Below are 20,636 nucleotides of genomic sequence, written 5' to 3' on the forward strand. Positions count from 1 at the left end.
GCTGATGGTTATTGACTGAGAGCGTCTCGGTCATGTCTGCTTGTCTCCCGAACCCGTAGGGTCTACACACTTAAGGTTCGGTTACGCTAGGGTTGTAGGGATATGTATATGCAGTAACCCGAATGTTGTTCGGAGTCCCGGATGAGATCCCGGACGTCACGAGGAGTTCCGGAATGGTCCGGAGATAAAGATTTATATATGGGAAGTCCTGTTTCGGGCATCGGGACAAGTTTCGGGGTTATCGGTATTGTACCGGGACCACCGGAAGGGTCCCGGGGGTCCACCGGGTGGGTCCACCTGCCCCGGGGGGCCACATGGGCTGTAAGGGGGTGCGCCTTGGCCTAATGGGCCAAGGGCACCAGCCCCACATAGGCCCATGCGCCTAGGGTTCAAGGGGGCAAGAGTCCTAGGAGGGTAAGGCACCTCCTAGGTGCCTTGGGGGGAGGGAAAACCCCCCTTGGCCGCCGCACCCCCTAGGAGATTGGATCTCCTAGGGCCGGCCACCCCCCCTTGACACCCCTATATATAGTGGGGGAGAGGAGGGACTTCATACCTGAACGTCTTGGCCTTTGGTTGCCTCCTTCTCCCTCCCCAACACCTCATCCACCTCCATAGTGCTTAGCGAAGCTCTGCCGGAGTACTGCAGCTCCATCAACACCACGCCGTCGTGCTGCTGCTGGTGCCATCTCCCTCAACCTCTCCTCCCTCCCTTGCTGGATCAAGAAGAGGAGACGTGGCTGTTCCGTACGTGTGTTGAACGCGGAGGTGCCGTCCGTTTGGCGCTGGTCATCGGTGATTTGGATCACGTCGAGTACGACTACATCATCACCTTGCAAGCTTCCGCACGCGATCTACAAGTGGTATGTAGATGCAAACTCTCTCCCTAGACTCGTTGCTTAGATGAACTCATAGATGGATCTTGGTGAAACCGTAGGAAAAATTTTAATTTTCTGCAACGTTCCCCAACAGTGGCATCATGAGCTAGGTCTATGCGTAGTTCTCTTTGCACGAGTAGAACGCAACTTTGTTGTGGGCGTGGATTTTGTCATCTTACTTGCCTCTACTAGTCTTTTCTTGCTCAACGGTATTGTGGGATGAAGCGGCCCGGACCAACCTTACACGTACTCTTACGTGAGACCGGTTCCACCGACTGACATGCACAAGTTGCATAAGGTGGCTGGCGGGTGTCTGTCTCTCCCACCTTAGTTGGAGCGGAATCGATGAACAGGGCCCTTATGAAGGGTAAATAGAAGTTGACAAAATCACGTTGTGGTGATTCGTAGGTAAGAAAACGTTCTTGCTAGAACCCAATTGCGGCCACGTAAAAGATGCAACAACAATTAGAGGACGTCTAACTTGTTTTTGCAGCGATTGATCATGTGATGTGATATGGCCAGAAGTTGTGATGAATGATGAATTGTGATGTATGAGATCATGTTCTTTGTAATAGGATTCACGACTTGCATGTCGATGAGTATGACAACCGGCAGGAGCCATAGGAGTTGTCATTATTTTTTGTATGACCTGCGTGTCATTGAATAACGTCATGTAAACTACTTTACTTTATTGCTAAACGTTAGTCATAGAAGTAGAAGTAGTCGTTGGCGTGACAACTTCATGAAGACACGATGATGGAGATCATGATGATGGAGATCATGGTGTCAAGCCGGTGACAAGATGATCATGGAGCCCCGAAGATGAAGATCAATGGAGCTATATGATATTGGCCATATCATGTCACAACTATATAATTGCATGTGATGTTTATTATGTATTATGCATCTTGTTTACTTAGGACGACGGTAGTAAATAAGATGATCCCTTATAAAAATTTCAAGAAGTGTTCTCCCCTAACTGTGCACCGTTGCTACAGTTCGTCGTTTCTAAGCACCACGTGATGATCGGGTGTGATGGATTCTTACGTTCACATACAACGGGTGTAAGACAGTTTTACACAGCGAAAACACTTAGGGTTAACTTGACGAGCCTAGCATGTGCAGACATGGCCTCGGAACACGGAGACCGAAAGGTCGAACACGAGTCGTATGGAAGATACGATCAACATGAAAATGTTCATCGACGATGACTAGTCCGTCTCACGTGATGATCGGACACGGGCTAGTCGACTCGGATCGTGTAACACTTAGATGACTAAAGGGATGTCTAATCTAAGTGGGAGTTCATAATTTGATTAGAACTTTATTATCATGAACTTAGTCTAAAACCTTTGCAAATATGTCTTGTAGATCAATGGCCAACGCTAATGTCAACATGAACTTCAACGCGTTCCTAGAGAAAACCAAGCTGAAAGATGATGGCAGCAACTATACGGACTGGGTCCGGAACCTGAGGATCATCCTCATAGCTGCCAGGACTATAAGATACAACCAAGTAAACCGACTATAAGCATCAATAAAACTGACATAATAATTGTGGCCACTAACAGACGTCTGGGCATGACCCCAAACATCAGAAAACACAAGCTCAAGAGGATGTTTCACAACACGACTAGACTCTGAAAACGGAAGTTGGTGACTCTTGCCCTGCTGACAGGCATCACAAACGGTTTCAGCAGATTTATTGGACACAACTGGTAGTTCATGACGATGCAACACATGAGGAACTATAGGAGCCGCAGGGTGACCAAGGCGCGCATGCCAGTGCATAGGCGACACACGAACACCACTGAACGCCTGAGAAGAAGACTGCATGGATGGTGTGCGCGGTGCATCAAGTGCGTACAGGCCATGACGAAGACGACCGCTAAGTAGAACGGCCCTCGTGTCCCGATCCTTGATAAAGAAACGAAAAGGGTGAAACTCAGCAAGGACATTATTATCACGTGTAAGTTGAGGAATGGACAACAAACTACGCGTAGCAGAGGGAACACGAAGGACATTGGAAAGATGTAGTTTGTGAAAATTGTGTGTAAGGAGAGAAGCCTGACCAACATGGGAGATGCGCATACCTGCTCCACTGGCGGGGTGCACCTGATCGTGACCACGGTATGGCTCCTGAGTAGAGAGCTTGCCCATCTCGCCGGTGAGGTGGTTAGTAGCGCCGGTGTCCATATACCATGTTGGATCAATGGAGTAGGACGGAGTGCGATCATGATCATGAGTAGTCACGGCGGCGGCATCCTGCTTGTCGTTTCCTTTGCCATTGTTGCCAAGGCCCAAAAAATCTTGCTTGTAGCGACGATGACAGCGAGATGCAATGTGGCGCTCCAGGCCACACAGTTGGCAAGTCTGCGGGGCACCGCAAGAGGAGCAGCAAGCAACCAGCCGGTTGCCACCCGTGATGGATGGCTCATTGCCACGCGCGGCCGGCTGTGAAGATGGTGCCTGCTTGCCCCCTGAAGACGAAGACCGCTGAGGTTTGCTGCGAGTCGCGGCGTTGGCGGAGGCGAAACCCGGCGAGACACGGCGTGCCTTGATGCGCTGTTCACGGCCAAGGAGTCGGGCATACAGCTCGCGAGGTGGAAGTGGATCGTCACGGCCATGAACGTTCTCAACGAGATTGTCATAATCGTCGTCGAGCCCGTTAAGAACGAAAGTGGTGAACTCCTCATCCTGCAGAGACTGGCCAACGGAGGCCAGTGTGTCGGCAAGACCCCGCATCTTGTTGAAGTACTCCGTGATGCTGAGGTCACCAAGCTTGGTATCACCAAGCTCGGTGCGTATAGAATGAGCACGTGCCTGAGACTGCGAGGCGAAGCTGGTGTGAAGCGCCGCCCACGCCTCCCGGGATGTGGCAACGAAGATGACCAGCGACGAGACGCTCGGAGTGAGCGAGGACTGGATGGCAGAGAGAATGGCCTGATCCTGGGCCACCCATGTATGATACGCCAGGTGATGAGTCGGCGGACACGGGATGGATCCGTCAACATAGCCCTCCAGATAGCGGCTGCGCAGAAGAGGCAACACCTGGGCATGCCAGGACAGATAGTTGTCCGGCGTGAGCTTCACCGGCAGCAGATGCGAGAAGTAGAACAGTGATGGCGCCGTGACCTGAGCGGCGTGAGCATGCATCGGTGGAGCGTAGAGGTCCATCGACGGGGCTGTCTCGAGATTAGGAGCACCCGCCGAGTAGACGCCAGGGGCACCAGGAGCTAGGGCGTCGGCTCCGTAGGTCGCCGTGGCCCCGTAGGACGGGTGCGGCGGTGCAGCCACGAAACCGGACGGCGCGGGGTAGGTTTGACGCGGCGACGCCGCGTAGGGCTGCGGCGGCTGCGCCAGGTAGTGCTGCTGCGGTGGCAGCGCCGAGTAGATCGGCACCGGCGGTGGCCCGTGATGATGTGGCGAGGGATCCGCATAGGGTTGATGATGATGCGGCACCGTGGAGGACGCCACGGGCCAGGAAGATTGCGGCGGCGCACCGTACAGGGCGGGCGCGACACCACCGGATGGCTGCGCGACAACGCCGTAGGGCGGCTGCACAGCAGCGGCCTGAGACGGCGGCGCGGTGAACTCAGCAGATGAGTCGGCCGTCGGATGCGATCCAATCGGAGACTCGGTCGGCAGCAGGGCTCCGTAGGCCGACGCAAGCGGCCTAGAAGCGAGGAACAACGACATAGGGGCGAGGGCCGGCGCGACGGCGGTGGCAGCGACGGAAGTCGGCGCACCGGCGGCGGCGGCGGCGGGAGCAGGGGAAGACATCGAAACCCTAGTCTGATACCATGTAAAACATAATATGTTGGGAACTTGCTCGACACCCTAAACGGGGTGTGGCTCTTTCATTATATAGAGGTACCAAGAGGTACAATACAATGTTACAATGTTAATACACAGACTACGTATATATATACAGTCTAACACTGTTAATGCATGAGGCTTTGATGTTCCTCCATGGAGCCAGTTCAAGTTTAAGTATTTTCACCTTGACCCCATTGTTGCGATGGTTTTGAAGAATCTGGTCAACTTTTTGGATGAAATACTTTTCCCTTTCCTCAAATTTCGTTTCAGTCAACCCAAGTGTACGTTCATTGAGACTAAGGTTGGAATAACATCTCCAGGAACGTAGAAATCCACGAGACGCGCAGGCAGCACGAGCAGCATCTAGCAGTGCCAAGAGGGGAGTGTATGTGGTGTAGGATGTCCTGCAGAACGAACCAAGTGTGACAAGTTTCAACAGTTAGATTATTGGGTAGCTAGTTAGGCAATACTCCCTCCATTTTTATTTACTCTGCATATTAGATTTGACTAAAGTCAAACTTCGTAAAGTTTGACCAAGTTTATAGAAAAGAATATAAATATTTACCATAATAAATCTATATGATGTGAAAGTACATTCGTTAATAAATCTAATGATATTGATTTGTTATTGTACATATGTTAATATATTTATCTACAAACTTCGTCAAAGTTTACAAAGCTTGACCAAACCTAATATGTGGAGTAAATAAAAACAGAGAAGTACTACACTAAAATAAGATTGAAATATCCTCTGGGGACTGGGGGAATATTCTAGTAGCCCATTGCTACTATAATACTGGAATACTTGAATGCCGGCGAGAATACTAATTATACCTCTGGGAGTTGCTCAAAATCAAGTTCCTGCCTAATATTTCGGCGAGCACCTTGAGAAATATGGCCTTGCTGTTGGCAGGTTGCACCGTTTGTCTCCGCCGATGAAGCCTCTGGCGAACCATCTGCGACGCAGCGAATCGAGCATCAGCATTCATGAATTCTGGAGGCACAAGATCGCCGCTTGAGCAAGGAATTTTTTTTTAAAAGACGAGACGGCCAAGCAAGCCTGGGCTGGCTACGAAGCAAGCGGCATGGAAGTCGTGAAAATTACTGAAATCGTTTAGCATAACCGAGATGCGTTGGAATTGGATAGTAAGTACACGTACTTGCAGGTGGATCGCCGTGGACCGGGACCCAGAAGAAGGCCCTGGGAGGTGCCGACGGAGGGGCGATCCGGACATGGCGGATTGGCGATCGACCTCGAGGTATGTACGGCGGCGGTACTGTTTTCGTTTCTTGCCCGAGCTCCAACAGAGACGTGCACGTGAGTTTAACCGTGGAAATAGGAGTTGTCTGTATCAAATCAGGTCTCTTTTTTTCTAAAAAGGTTCTAGATCTATTTTTTTAAAGTTGGTTCCAGATCTATTAAAAAAGGGGCTGCTACGCGTTGGCCGGCAGATTTTCTTTAAAAGATTCGCTGCCTCGCGAGCGGTCAGATTTGAGAAAATCAAGCGGCTAAATGGGTTCCTCTTCTTTGCAACAAAGCTCTCGTTGCGGAAACATTTGTAATAGAGATTGTGTTGTGGGTTTTTTTAACATAGGTTGTGTTGCAGGATTTTTTTTTTTTGCAACATAGGCCGTTGCAGAAATTCTTTTGTCTTCATTTTTTGGAAACAGAGGTATTGTTGCAAAAAAAAATTGCAACTGAGGTGATGTCGCATAATTTTTTTTAATCTTTGCCTTCACCTCTATATGGTGTTACAGAAGGAAGTTTTGCAACATGATTGATGTTGCAGAAATCTTTCCTGCAATAGATTGGATGTTGCAAAACAAAACATCACCGTCGTTCGCCGCGAGCCCGCTGGACGGTGGTGAGGGAGGAGCGACGGCGCCCTTTCCCGCCATGGCGCTGCCGCCGGCGAGTGTCGGACCCCCGACAAGGTCGCCTCACTGGCGAGGTGGCGCACCGCGCACGCCCAGCCGTCATGGTGGAGGCGGGCGACAACGGCGACGACCGTGCATGACCTTGGCTACAACGACAGACCGCGATGGCGACCGGTTGCAGATTTTATTTTTTGCAACAGAGCACCAAGATCACCCAGCGCCATGGAGCAGGAGGACCCACAGACGCCATGGTGGATTGATGTCGGAGGATGGGAGTTGGGGAACGGTGTTGGATCTGCTCGAAGGGAGCCTCCTATGAGGATAAGGCGGAGAAGAAGTAGCAACGTCCGTGGCCCACTACCACGTGTTGTTCGTGGGAGGCGGCGGAGAAAATCACGAGATCGGCCGGACGGAAGGAATCATTTCTCATATTTAACTATCAAAATGTTAATGCATATCACAAAAAATTATATCGTTGAATTCGTATATGAACATAGTTTTTGATGATATTATTTTTTCTACATATAACTTACATTTTATTAGTTAAAATCATGGTCAAAATATGACACTAAATACAAGGAGACTAATAAACCAGGACGAAGGTAGCTAACAACAGTCAAAAGCAGGAGGAAAGTTAGGAAGTTTACCTGTCTGAAGCTTTATTCCAATGCAAACACTCTCTGCTAACCCAAAACCAGGACGAAGGTAGCTAACAACAGTCAAAAGCAGGAGGAAAGTTAGGAAGTTTACCTGTCTGAAGCTTTATTCCAATGCAAACACTCTCTGCTAACCAAACTAGTACTAACAACATGTTAATATAGATGTAATTGTCCCAAAATCTGAAACCAACCACGTTGGTAACCATCTGTATCTACAGCTGGTCGACACTATGGCAACGACTACAGGGCTCTAGGACCTTGAACTGAACATGCTTTGGAACTCTCCGTGCGATGCACCTACCCGCAACCTCCACGGCTCTACGAGCTTCCGCGACATTTTTCTTGCTCATTGCCCGACACCGACCATTCTTTGTTGAGGTAGGGCATCTGCCAATGGTGCCCAAACTTCTATTGGAGAAGTAGGTCGTGTCTACCGTTAGACGTTCGAGGGAAGCTGCGCTCTCGAGGATGTGGACCGTGAGCTCGACCAAGCTCTTGGATGGATAGAATCCCGTGATCAGCACCTGCCTGAGGCGGTCATGCCGGTACTCTAGCTTTCGTGTAGAATACTCATTGTCGTCTCCAGAAACGAGATCAGGTCTGCTAGCACCCTCCTCTATCTGCATATACATTAGTGTGTCATTGTTTCCATATAAAAATAGTGTTCCACACTATTCGTCATAGATAACTTCTAGTGTTACAAATGGCGACTTACCTGCAAAATGAAAGATTCCAGGACTGGAGAAGCAGCAAGAAAAGAAACCAAAGAGAATATGTCAAGGAAGAGAATTGCTTCTTGATGGAGTATGATTTCCAGTTTCTTGAGGTGGGGGAACTTGGAGGGCAACATTGGAACTGTAATATTGGCATTCTGAATAAGGAGAAACCCCAAGATTAATCTAAAATGTTGTATACATACAATAGTTGTTCAGTGTATACTTAAATATGTCAATGTAGTTTGGTCATTAAGATGCTAAAGCCATATACCTCTCCATAGCCTGAGTGCAGGGAAAGACTTTGAACATTGCGTATGATGGATGGCAGCCTGGCGCGAGCATCAGAGAGAAGAGTGCCTCTCAAATCCACATTTTTAAGTAGAGAAGAATTTCTCACAGCTGTCAGGATCCCAATCCCATCGGAGCGAAAGGAGCAGAGATTTGGGGCATCGATTTGTACTGACTGCAGCCGTATGCAATGTATCAAACTAACGTATTTGAGATGCTTCAACGCGCAATCTATTCGCAAGCAAATTACCCCCTTACAAAAGGAGATGTCCAACTCCTCCAGGGCAGGGGATTTTGAGAGCAAAATCCCTAACCCTTCCTCTGTAACATGGACAATACACAAATGTAAACATGTCAATCTTCTCAAGAGGCCAAGTGACGACGTTGGATGAAAAGCGCAGTTGTAGAGGCGGAGAGACTGGATTGAACTTGCAGCTGCCTCATCGACAGCCGATTTTTAAGTGTATGTACATTTAGTTTAAGGTGGGAATAGCACCTCCAGGCACGTAGAAATCCACGAGACACGCATGCGACACGAGCAGTATCTTGAACTGTCAAGAGGGAGTGTATACAATGTAGAATGTCCTGCAGAATCGAGGTTGACAAATTCAACAGTTAGCTAACTATAGTTTGTAGTTGACTATAATATAAACAACAAAATTGTATTTATATAGCTTGCTAATTTGTGCATCTAGTTTGCATCAAGACCTAGAATCAATTAGAGTAGTTCATCAACACAGCTAAGTAAGTACACTAATATGGGACTGAGAGAGTACACTTATAACTATTGTTGCGAACTTGAGATATACGATGAAGTGCAATTTTTATGGAAACAAGCATGGTTACAATTGACGCAACATCGCATTGAGAAATTATTTGCAAAAAGCAAGCAAAATTCCAAGGGTTAGATGCATGCATCATATATTAATGCGACAACAAATTTTTTGGGGATCATGTGATAAACGTTTCCACTTTCCACTGCCAGCAAGAACATACGTATACCTCTGGGAGTTGCTCAAAACCTGCAGGTCGTTGTCTCATATTTCGTGCACCTTGAGACATACGGCCTTGTTGTTGGCGAGATGCACTATTTGCTCCAGCCGACGAAGCCTCTGACCCACTATCTGCAATTTGGTTGAGATAGTAGTAAATATGTAGTTTCATTTTTTTCGCATGCTGCTTAAATTTTGCAATAGAGAAGTATGAATTCTCAAGAACTAGATCTGCTTCAACAAGTATTTTTTTTTGTGTGTGCGAAATCTGCTTCAACAATTTGGCGGAGATCTTTGATTTCAAGAGCTGGTCTTTTGAACCCTCGGAAGGAACAACTGGGCGCACGACGATTTTTCGCCTAAAGCACAAGAACCGATCGAGATGGGTTGAAGAGTACGGACGGAGACATACTTGCAGGAGTAGCAGCAGGGAGCGTCGTGCGTATGGCATCATGGATCGCTCTGGTGGGAGGTGCATGCCGACGAGAAGGGGAGTTGGACATGGCCATCTTGCGTGAGCGCTCACGAAGTTTTCGCCGGAAACGGCGGCGGTTCAGTTTCCTGCTTGATCGAGCTCCAATACGGACGTGAGTTTATGCAATTCGAGTTTTAACGATGTAACCTGATTACGTAAAGGAACCTAATTAATAAAAGTGCCATCCAAGGTCGTTGTAGTATAGTGGTGAGTATTCCCGCCTGTCACCCGGGTGACCCGGGTTCGATCCCCGGCAACGGCGCCCTCTCTTTTGTTTCAGCAATTTTGCAGTTCTTCAGTAGGCAACGGCGAAATTTTAGGAGTTGGCGATGGCATCCAATGGCGAAATTTCTTCCCTTAATATCAACTTATCTGCTCGGACTTTTCACAGGTCGTTGTAGTATAGTGGTGAGTATTCCCGCCTGTCACCCGGGTGACCCGGGTTCGATCCCCGGCAACGGCGCCCTCTCTTTTGTTTCAGCAATTTTGCAGTTCTTCAGTAGGCAACGGCAAAATTTTAGGAGTTGGCGATGGCATCCAATGGCGAAATTTCTTCCCTTAATATCAACTTATCTGCTCGGACTTTTCACAGTGCGTTTCATCGATGCAGTAGAGATGAAAGTATGATGCGCTCCATGCATGATCGTGCTGGTAATCTACCACTTGGATCAGGTATGTTTTGCTGGATGAAGGCTCCACGACTCCGGCGCCCTCTCTTTTGTTTCAGCAATTTTGCAGTTCTTCAGTAGGCAACGGCGAAATTTTAGGAGTTGGCGATGGCATCCAATGGCGAAATTTCTTCCCTTAATATCAACTTATCTGCTCGGACTTTTCACAGTGCGTTTCATCGATGCAGTAGAGATGAAAGTATGATGCGCTCCATGCATGATCGTGCTGGTAATCTACCACTTGGATCAGGTATGTTTTGCTGGATGAAGGCTCCACGACTCCGGCGCCCTCTCTTTTGTTTCAGCAATTTTGCAGTTCTTCAGTAGGCAACGGCGAAATTTTAGGAGTTGGCGATGGCATCCAATGGCGAAATTTCTTCCCTTAATATCAACTTATCTGCTCGGACTTTTCACAGTGCGTTTCATCGATGCGGTAGAGATGAAAGTATGATGCGCTCCATGCATGATCGTGCTGGTAATCTACCACTTGGATCAGGTATGTTTTGCTGGATGAAGGCTCCACGACTCCGGCGCCCTCTCTTTTGTTTCAGCAATTTTGCAGTTCTTCAGTAGGCAACGGCGAAATTTTAGGAGTTGGCGATGGCATCCAATGGCGAAATTTCTTCCCTTAATATCAACTTATCTGCTCGGACTTTTCACAGTGCGTTTCATCGATGCAGTAGAGATGAAAGTATGATGCGCTCCATGCATGATCGTGCTGGTAATCTACCACTTGGATCAGGTATGTTTTGCTGGATGAAGGCTCCACGACTCCGGCGCCCTCTCTTTTGTTTCAGCAATTTTGCAGTTCTTCAGTAGGCAACGGCGAAATTTTAGGAGTTGGCGATGGCATCCAATGGCGAAATTTCTTCCCTTAATATCAACTTATCTGCTCGGACTTTTCACAGTGCGTTTCATCGATGCAGTAGAGATGAAAGTATGATGCGCTCCATGCATGATCGTGCTGGTAATCTACCACTTGGATCAGGTATGTTTTGCTGGATGAAGGCTCCACGACTCCGGCGCCCTCTCTTTTGTTTCAGCAATTTTGCAGTTCTTCAGTAGGCAACGGCGAAATTTTAGGAGTTGGCGATGGCATCCAATGGCGAAATTTCTTCCCTTAATATCAACTTATCTGCTCGGACTTTTCACAGTGCGTTTCATCGATGCGGTAGAGATGAAAGTATGATGCGCTCCATGCATGATCGTGCTGGTAATCTACCACTTGGATCAGGTATGTTTTGCTGGATGAAGGCTCCACGACTCCGGCGCCCTCTCTTTTGTTTCAGCAATTTTGCAGTTCTTCAGTAGGCAACGGCGAAATTTTAGGAGTTGGCGATGGCATCCAATGGCGAAATTTCTTCCCTTAATATCAACTTATCTGCTCGGACTTTTCACAGTGCGTTTCATCGATGCAGTAGAGATGAAAGTATGATGCGCTCCATGCATGATCGTGCTGGTAATCTACCACTTGGATCAGGTATGTTTTGCTGGATGAAGGCTCCACGACTCCGGCCCCTCATACGTATATGCATGGACGGGTCCGCGTTACCGTGGCCGATCCGTGGTTCCAGGGATTTGAAACAAAGGGAATGAGCAAAGTGAGTCCATGGTTTACGACTTGTACTATTGGAGGCAATGCATTCTCTATTTTATGCATTTCGGCCTGAATAACAACATTCGGTTACATAAGCTCCTATGAGAGCAATGCATGGATAGTGCAGTAGATCATAGATCGATCGTCCACAGAATGGCAGTAGGTGATGAAAACAAGACACTAGTAGAAAACAGGGCTACCGTACGGCCCTGACCAGCCCATTAGTCCCGGTTCTTCAGGAACCGGGACCAATGGGGGTATTAGACCCGGTTCGTGAGCCCAGGGGGCCGGCCGGGGCCTCGTGGGCATTGATCCTGGTTCGTGTGGAACCATTAGTCCCGATTCGAGCCACAAACCGGGACCAATGGTCCTCGCTGCTGGCCCACAACCATTGTCCCGGTTTGTGGCTTGAACCGGGACAGAAGGGGGGCTTTAGTCCCGGTTCATGCCACGAACCGGGACAAAAACTTGCCTACATATACCCACCGTCGCGGCAGAGCACTCCAGAGTGCTCTGTTTTGTCAAGCTGGTGAGGGGAGGGCATTTGGGTGCTCTAGTTCACCTCCTATGCACATGAGGTGTTCGATGAAATGCCCGAGCCAGACTAGTTACGCTTTCTCCTCTCGAAACTCGACCTCCGAGCTCTATTTTCAACGAGATTTGTCTAGATTTAGCGGTCCATCACGTCCCGTCCCCTCACCGTCTTCACCGCCGTCGATCGCCCGCGCCGATCTCATCGCCGGCACCACCGTGGTGAGCCTCTTGTTCTTATCTTCTTTCTGAAAGCAAAAAATTCTGACTTTAGATAGATACTTGTCTAATTTTCTTACTTTTATTATTCCTTGTTATTATATAGTGCGATGGTTTTGGTATCCGCCCCCATCGGCCCTCGTCCTGTCTATGATTCAGATGTGGTATATATTATCTTTTCATAACTATTTGGTTCATTTATTGTTTATGACAATTATGCCGACCAATGTGACATAGATTTTATTTATCTAGGAGGTTGTTGAACCGGAAATTCCAACCGACCCTATTGTTGAGAGGTTAAATTTAGTTGAAGAAGAAAACAATTACTTGAAGGAAAAAATAAGAAAAATTGAGGAGGAGAAGATGATATTGGAGTTGCATGTTGCGGATGTCGTCGATGATCACAAGATCAAGATAGATGCAATGCGGTTGAAGATTAAAAAGATTAGAAATATGCCATTCATACCGAGGCTTGGTATCATTATGCAGTTGGATCAGTTGTTACCTTGGTTGCGGTTATGATCGCATTTGTTTTTGCATTGGAATGTTTTACATAATTTCAATGTATGGTTTAATTAGATGCTCTAGAGAGCTATATGTTCTTCAATGAGAACTATGTATGTACTTTGGTTTTAATGCTCTGGAGAACTATGTATGTGCTTTGGTTTCAGAGTTCATTTCAAATGCTTTTCAACTTCATGGTCTTACAACTTTGAATGGTGCATTTTGAACACAGAAAAACAAGGGAGTTCAAATAAGTTCAAAAAAACTTGAAATCCCTTTGTAACAAATGAGTTTCCGTATGAAACCCTGATACTTCGAAAGAGATTGTCCGTTTTGTACACGAAGTGCATCCAGTCTTTGCCGTAAGCCTCTCTACTTTCTTGCACATGCTATGTGGCTGAAATGATGATACCATGCCAACTTGGAACCTTTTTAGAGTTCATTTCAAATGCTTTTCAATTTCATGGTCTTATAGCTCAAAATAATCAGTAAATGCATGAAAAATAACAAATGAAGTCAGAAAGGGTTGTAAATTGATGATGTGGCTTTGAATGGTGCATTTTGAACACAGAAAACAAGGGGGTTCAAATAAGTTCAAAAGAAATGAAATCCCTTTGTAACGGACGAGTTTCCGTATGAAACCGTGATACTTCGAAAGAGATTGTCCGTTTTGTACACGAAGTGCATCCAGTTTTTGCCGTAAGCCTCTCCAGTTTCTTGCACATGCTATGTGGGTGAAATGATGATACCATGCCAACTTGGAACCTTTTCAGAGTTCATTTCAAATGCTTTTCAGTTTTATGGTCTTATAGCTCAAAATAATCAGTAAATGCATGAAAAATAACAAATGAAGTCAGAAAGGGTTGTAAATTGATTATGTGGCTTTGAATGGTGCATTTTGAACACAAAAAAACAAGGGGCACTAGTAGAAAAAGGGTCAAATATGAGACACATTAGTGCCGGTTTGATTTTGAGCCGGCACTAATGTGTCCATTAGTGCCGGTTCCAACGGCTAGCCGACCGCTTTCATTAGTACCGGTTTGTGGCAAACCTTTAGCACCGGTTTGTGCCACGAACCGGTACTAATGAAAGTGGTGGCAGGATGTTGTCAGTCTGGGGCCCCTCCAGCACCTTTAGTACTGGTTTGTGGCACGAACCGGTACTAAAGGTCATCGTACATAAACCCTTTGTCCACCCGAGCTCGCTCTGTTCTTCCCCTTTCCCCTCACTTCCTCTGTTCTTCCCCTCTCTTCCTCGAGATCATCACAAATTTTGCCTAAAATTTGTCAAGATTTGAAGGCCCCCATCCATTCAAATGATCACAAAGGTTAGCAACTTTGTCCTTTCATCTCTCATTGCTAGATTAGCTCTTGCAATGCTTTGTATAGTGATTCATTTGTGAGTTTAGTAATTTGGGAGGAATTATATGTGCTAGTATTTGATTTATATGCAATTTGAGGTCAAAAATAACACTTAGTTTGCATATGTAGGTGTGGTTTACTTAGTGCCTTCTAAATCTCCGTCGTAACCACCGTCGATCGCCCGCACTGTCCCGTCTCCGGCACCACCTTGTGGTGAGGCTCTTGTTCATGAATGTTTTACATTATAAAATTGATGTTTGTGTGATTTGGATATATAGTTACTCGTATAATTATCTTACCCGTACGTTGTTTGTTATACATAGTACCATGGTTTTGATATCCGTCCCCGTCGGCCCTCGTCCTTGTTATGATTCGGATGTGGTATATTCTCTTTTAATACTAGTTGTTGCATTTCGTGCTTATGACAAATTATGCCCATCAAGTTGACATAGATATTTTTATCTAGGAGGTATGTGAACCGGAAATTCCAACCGACCCTATTGTCGAGAGGTTAAATTTAGTTGAAAGAGAAAACGAGTATTTGAAAGAAAAATTGAAAAGAATTGAGGGGGAGAAGATGGAATTGGAGTTGCATGTTGCCGATGTCGTCGATGATCACAAGATCAAGATGGAGAAAATGCAATTGAAGATTAGAAAGATTAGAAAATATGCCATTGATAGTGTGGCTTGGTATCATTATGCTGTTGGATCAATTGTTACCTTAGTTGCGATCTTGATCGCATTTTTTGTTGCATTTAAATTCTTTAGCTAGAGAGTTATTTGTATGTTGCATTGAATAAAGTGTTGTATATGAACTTTATGTATGAACTTGTATTAATTTGGTCTATTCGATGTTGTGTATAATGAAGATATGAGCCGACAATGGATGTATGATGACCGATGCTCTCCTGGTTTCATTAATGGCGTGCATACTTTTCTACTTGCCATTGAGGCAAACAAGCGGGCGGATGGTTTTATGCCTTGTCCATGTGCTGGCTATAAGAATGGTCACAATTACTCTACGTCAAGAACCATTCACGTCCACCTATTTGAGTTCGGTTTCATGCCCCACTATAATGTTTGGACCAAGCACGGAGAAAGAGGGGTTATGATGGAAGACAATTAATAAGAAGAGGATGACGACATCTATCCTGGCCATGGGTTCCCTGAATACGATGATACAACAATGGGGGAAGAAGTTGAGCCGGCAATGCGGGAAGAAGCTGAAGAAGAGGCATCAGATGAGCCCGCTGATGATCTAGGTCGGGCCATTGCCGATGCAAAGAGAAACTGCACAAGTGATTTGGAGAGGAAGAAGTTGCAGCGCATGTTAGAGGATCACAAGAAATTGTTGTACCCGAATTGCGAAGCTGACAAAAAAAAGTTGGGCACCACACTGGAATTGCTGCAATGGAAGGCAGAGAATGGTGTATCTGACAAGGGATTTGGAAAGTTGCTGGTAATGATAAAGAATATGCTTCCAAAGGACAACGAATTGCCCGAGAGTACGTATGAATCAAAAAAGGTTGTTTGCCCTCTAGGGTTAGAGGTGCATAAGATACATGCATGCCCTAATGACTGCATCCTCTACCGCGGTGAGTACGAGGATTTGAACGCTTGCTCGGTATGTGGTGCATTGCGTTATAAGATCAGTCGCGATGACCCTGATGATGTCGAGGGCGAGCACCCCAGGAAGAAGATTCATGCCAAGGTGATGTGGTATGCTCCTATAATACCATGGTTGAAACGTTTGTTCCAAAACAAAGAGCATGCGAAGGCGATGCGGTGGCACAGAGAAGACCGTAAGAAAGACGGGAAGTTGAGAGTACCCGCTGACGGTTCGCAGTGGAGAAAAATCGAGAAAAAGTATAGGGAGGAGTTTGCAGGTGACCAGGGAACGTATGGTTTGGTCTAAGCGCAGATGGCATTAATCCTTTTGGGGAGCAGAGCAGCAACCATAGCACGTGGCCTGTGACTCTATGTTTGTATAACCTTCCTTCTTGGTTGTGCATGAAGCGGAAGTTCATTATGATGCCAGTGCTCATCCAAGGCCCTAAGCAACCCGACAACGACATTGATGTGTACCTAAGGCCATTAGTTGAAGAACTATTACAGCTGTGGAATGGAACAGGTGTACGTGCGTGGGATGAGCACGGACAGGAAGAATTTGACCTAAAGGCATTGCTGTTCGTGACCATCAATGATTGGCCTGCTCTTAGTAACCTTTCAGGACAGACAAACAAGGGATACCGCGGATGCACGCACTGTTTGGATGATGCCGGCAGTATATATTTGGAGAGTTGTAGGAAGAATGTGTACCTGGGACATCGTCGATTTCTTCCGAGCAGGCATCACTACTAGGAAAAGGGCTCTAGATAGGATTGACACTAATGACGCACCAGGGAAGTAGTGCGCCACTACTATATACTAATAGCGCACCAGTTGGTGATGCGCCATTAGTGTGGAAGACACTAATGGCGCACCACACAAAAGGTGCGCCACTAGTGATATTTTTTTTTTCATTTTTACATACATACTAATGGCGCATCCCACTGAAGTGCGCCATTACTAGTTCTAACTAGTAATGGCGCACTACCACGCGGTGCGCCATTAGTAAGCTTCCCCCCCACTCCACCTATTCCCCTCCCTCCCTTCCTCCCCACTCGACCTAATTTGCCCCAACCGTACGCCGCCGCCGCCCCCTCCGTCCCCTTCGTCCCTTGCCGCCGCCGCCCCGATCCCCGTCGGAATCCACCCTCCCCGCCGACCCCGACCCCTCCGGCGACTGGCCGCACCCGCCCAGGTACCTCTCCTCCTTCCTCCTTCCTCCCTCTCCACCCTTCCTCCCAATTCCCTCCCTCCCCCCTTCCGCCGTGCCCTCCACCTCCCCTCCGCCCCCTCCCCGCCGTCAGCCCCGCCCCCAAGTCTGAAGCTCCCCGCCTCCCCACTGTCCTAGCACCCACGACGACGACGCGAGGCCTCGTGCCCCCGCACCGCCGCAGCCCCGTCGTCTCTGCTCCGGCTTCAGGCCTCCTCCCCTCTCCGTCGTCGCTCTCCCTGAAGGACCACTTTGCGCCCCTAAGCAACTGTCTGTTCTGCAGGTGCAGCGTCACCCCCGCGGCACGCCGTATCGTGCCGGTGCTCAGCCCTTCCTCAGTTTCCCTCCATGTCTCCATTCATGGCTGCATCCACTCATTTCAACCGAGACTCTTCTCTCAAACCAATGTGTTTTCATACTGATATGGCAGGTTAGCAGTTGACGAGAGGAGGCTGGGAGCATCAGTACAGCAACCAATTCGCGGCAGGTGGAAGGTGAATTTTCTTCTGATATTTGTAACTGCACTAAAGTAGTCTAGGCATTATCGCTATGAAGTACGGAATACGATTTTTTCTTTAATCTCTACTCCTAATGACTGAGTTGGTAGGATTGCGTCCACGGTTTATTTTCGTCAGGTTTATTTTCGTCTGGTTTATTTTTGTTTGGTTAATTTGGTCTCTCCTTCCATCATCATATCCTCACGTTGATTTTTTTCACCCTCCCAATAAAAACTTTCTTAACATTTACAAACTTTCCCAATAAAAACTTTCTTAACATTTACAAACTTTCCTAACCAGACACCGTCACAAACGGGCAGGTACAAAAATCACATTACAAACATTAAAACCCTATTTTCATGAAAATCAATTCAAAATCCTAACTTTCCTAACGCATTGATTCTTACCTTTCCTATGTACCTCATTGGTGCCCCATCGATGCCCCCTCCCACCAAATGTAAGTTCTTTCATCCCCTCGCACGATCCCCTCGAACCACCGTCAAAGTAAGGAAACACCCAGCGCCTTTGTTTCAAATCATGCCATTTTAGTCAACGCCAAGCTGCTCATGGCCGGGGACGCCGTCGTCTTCATGCGCCGCGCCGACGGGGAGCTGCTCGCCGGGATCCGCCGCGCGCCCAGGTACCCCGCCGTCTCCCAGCAGGCGTCCGAGGGCGCCGAGCGCCGGCCACGCAATGCGCGCGCGGGTCCCGCCCGAGGAGGTGGACGAGGCCGTGCGGCTCGCGGCAGAGGGCACGCTCTTCACCGTCACCTACTACCCGCGCCAGGGCGCCGGGGAGTCCGTCGTGCCCAAGAAGGAGGTGGAGGACGCGCTGATCGGCGCCTGGGCACCCGGCGTGCAGGTGCGCATGAAGTTCCTCGACGCCGAGGAGCGCCGCTCCGAGTGGAACAACGGCGCCGTCAAGGCCGTCGAGTCGTCGACCCCTCCATCTGGCGCATGCTCGAGGTACATCTTGCGTCCATACATCCATCTCTCCAGTCAATCCATCCGATCATTGCGATAATTGTCTGGTTGATCGATGGAGTCCACCTCTGTTTGGTTCAGGCATGCTTGCTTCAATTTGTTTGCTCTGCCATTCAGTATGGAGTAGCCCTAGATGTTCACCATGCTAGCGACTCGCCCGTCAAACCGCAGAGATCCCTCGCATGGAGTAGCCCTAGATGTTCTAGGCCACCACCGCCAATCCGGCGAGCCTACGCTGCGACCGTTCATGGCGCCTGGGGGCAATGAACTGGCATTGCGGTCATGGAGGGGAGGCTCAGGAGCAGGGCGACGCTGGCTGGTAGAGGAATTCGAAGGAGCCAGGCCGCCCTGGCGATCACCTTGACTGCTGCGTCGTGCACCAACTAACGGCAGTGTCCGCGGTGGTGAAGAAGCATACACGACGAGGCTAATATAAGGTATACCTTGGAGGACGCAACCCCCTGTCGTCAACACGTCATGGCCCAAATCGCCTGGAGGCCGCAACCCCTGCCTGTGCTCCAGATTCACAGTGTGTCCTGACGAACGAGGCAGCAATCTCTGAATTGAATAATTGATCGTTCATCCCGTTCTACCGCTGATTCGCTCGGCGCCACCTCTGTGGTACTCTTGACTGCTTTCACATATCCCCACAAGGTATAGTACGTGGTATCCCACCCCATGTCATGTAATTGCATTCTGAAGCAATTAGTACATAGGAGTCAACCCATAGGACAAGGAGGACCCGGTTATAGATTTTTTTAAGGGAGGGTGTGCCGTGTACGGGAGCATATCTGTTAGTTTGTATCCTATGTTTAACAATTTCAGAAATTTTTGTAGTATAAAAATCTCAATAGTGAGGATACATTGCTGAACGTGATGTGATGTATATGATTTAGTTTATCATTAGTTGTTCTCCTTGCCACTACCCACTAAATTTCAGATCTGCCTTCAACTTCTAATGGTAAATATTCAATTAATTTTAGTCGGCTCAAAAGGCTTCAAGCTTCTTTGTCCATTATTTCCTGTTCAACTTTAAGAAACCTTTCAGTTTGTTTTGTTTCACTTACTTTACTATTCCTTCTTGATAAACTCACCAGGTACTGTATATATCTCTCCCTGGTCACAGTGGGATGGCTAATAATTTCATGCACAACACCACAATAGCAGATATTCGGAGATTTGGAATTGTTTTGCTGTTTTCTTTCTATGAAAGATAAGCATGAATGCAGCGATGGCAAACCTAAACATCGTTGCCAATTTTCTCTTTCACAGAATAGGATGAATGTCACGGCAGCAGCTGCAAACTCCAAGAACGTTATTGTCATGGGGGGCACCAGTTTCAATTGTGTCTTCTTGCAAGCTCCTTGTCAATGAGAGGCACAAGGTCAGTCTGTACTCTGTAGATACATTTGTGATGCAGTGATTCTTCTCTTATGCTAACTAATACATTGATTATGTCCTATGATTCTCTAGGAGCACTAAGAAATTATATGTTTTCTTAAGGGTCACATCACACGAGGAAACTCTCACCCACAGCCATGAAATTTCCAATTGAATCAAATGCAAATTATACATAGTGCTCTTCCAAGCCACAGTTCAACCCCCACTTCTTGCCGCTCGCCTTCAGCCCCAGCAAGACGATTAAATATTTTACCTCAATTCATATATCAGATCTCGTGCTCAAGAAGACGATGGTGAAGAGCATGATAATGATCCAAATGTATGTTAACAATTGGTCCAGTTTAGAAATCTAAAC

Source organism: Triticum aestivum, chromosome 1B (genome assembly GCF_018294505.1).
Source record: "Triticum aestivum cultivar Chinese Spring chromosome 1B, IWGSC CS RefSeq v2.1, whole genome shotgun sequence".
Taxonomy (NCBI): Eukaryota; Viridiplantae; Streptophyta; class Magnoliopsida; order Poales; family Poaceae; genus Triticum; species Triticum aestivum.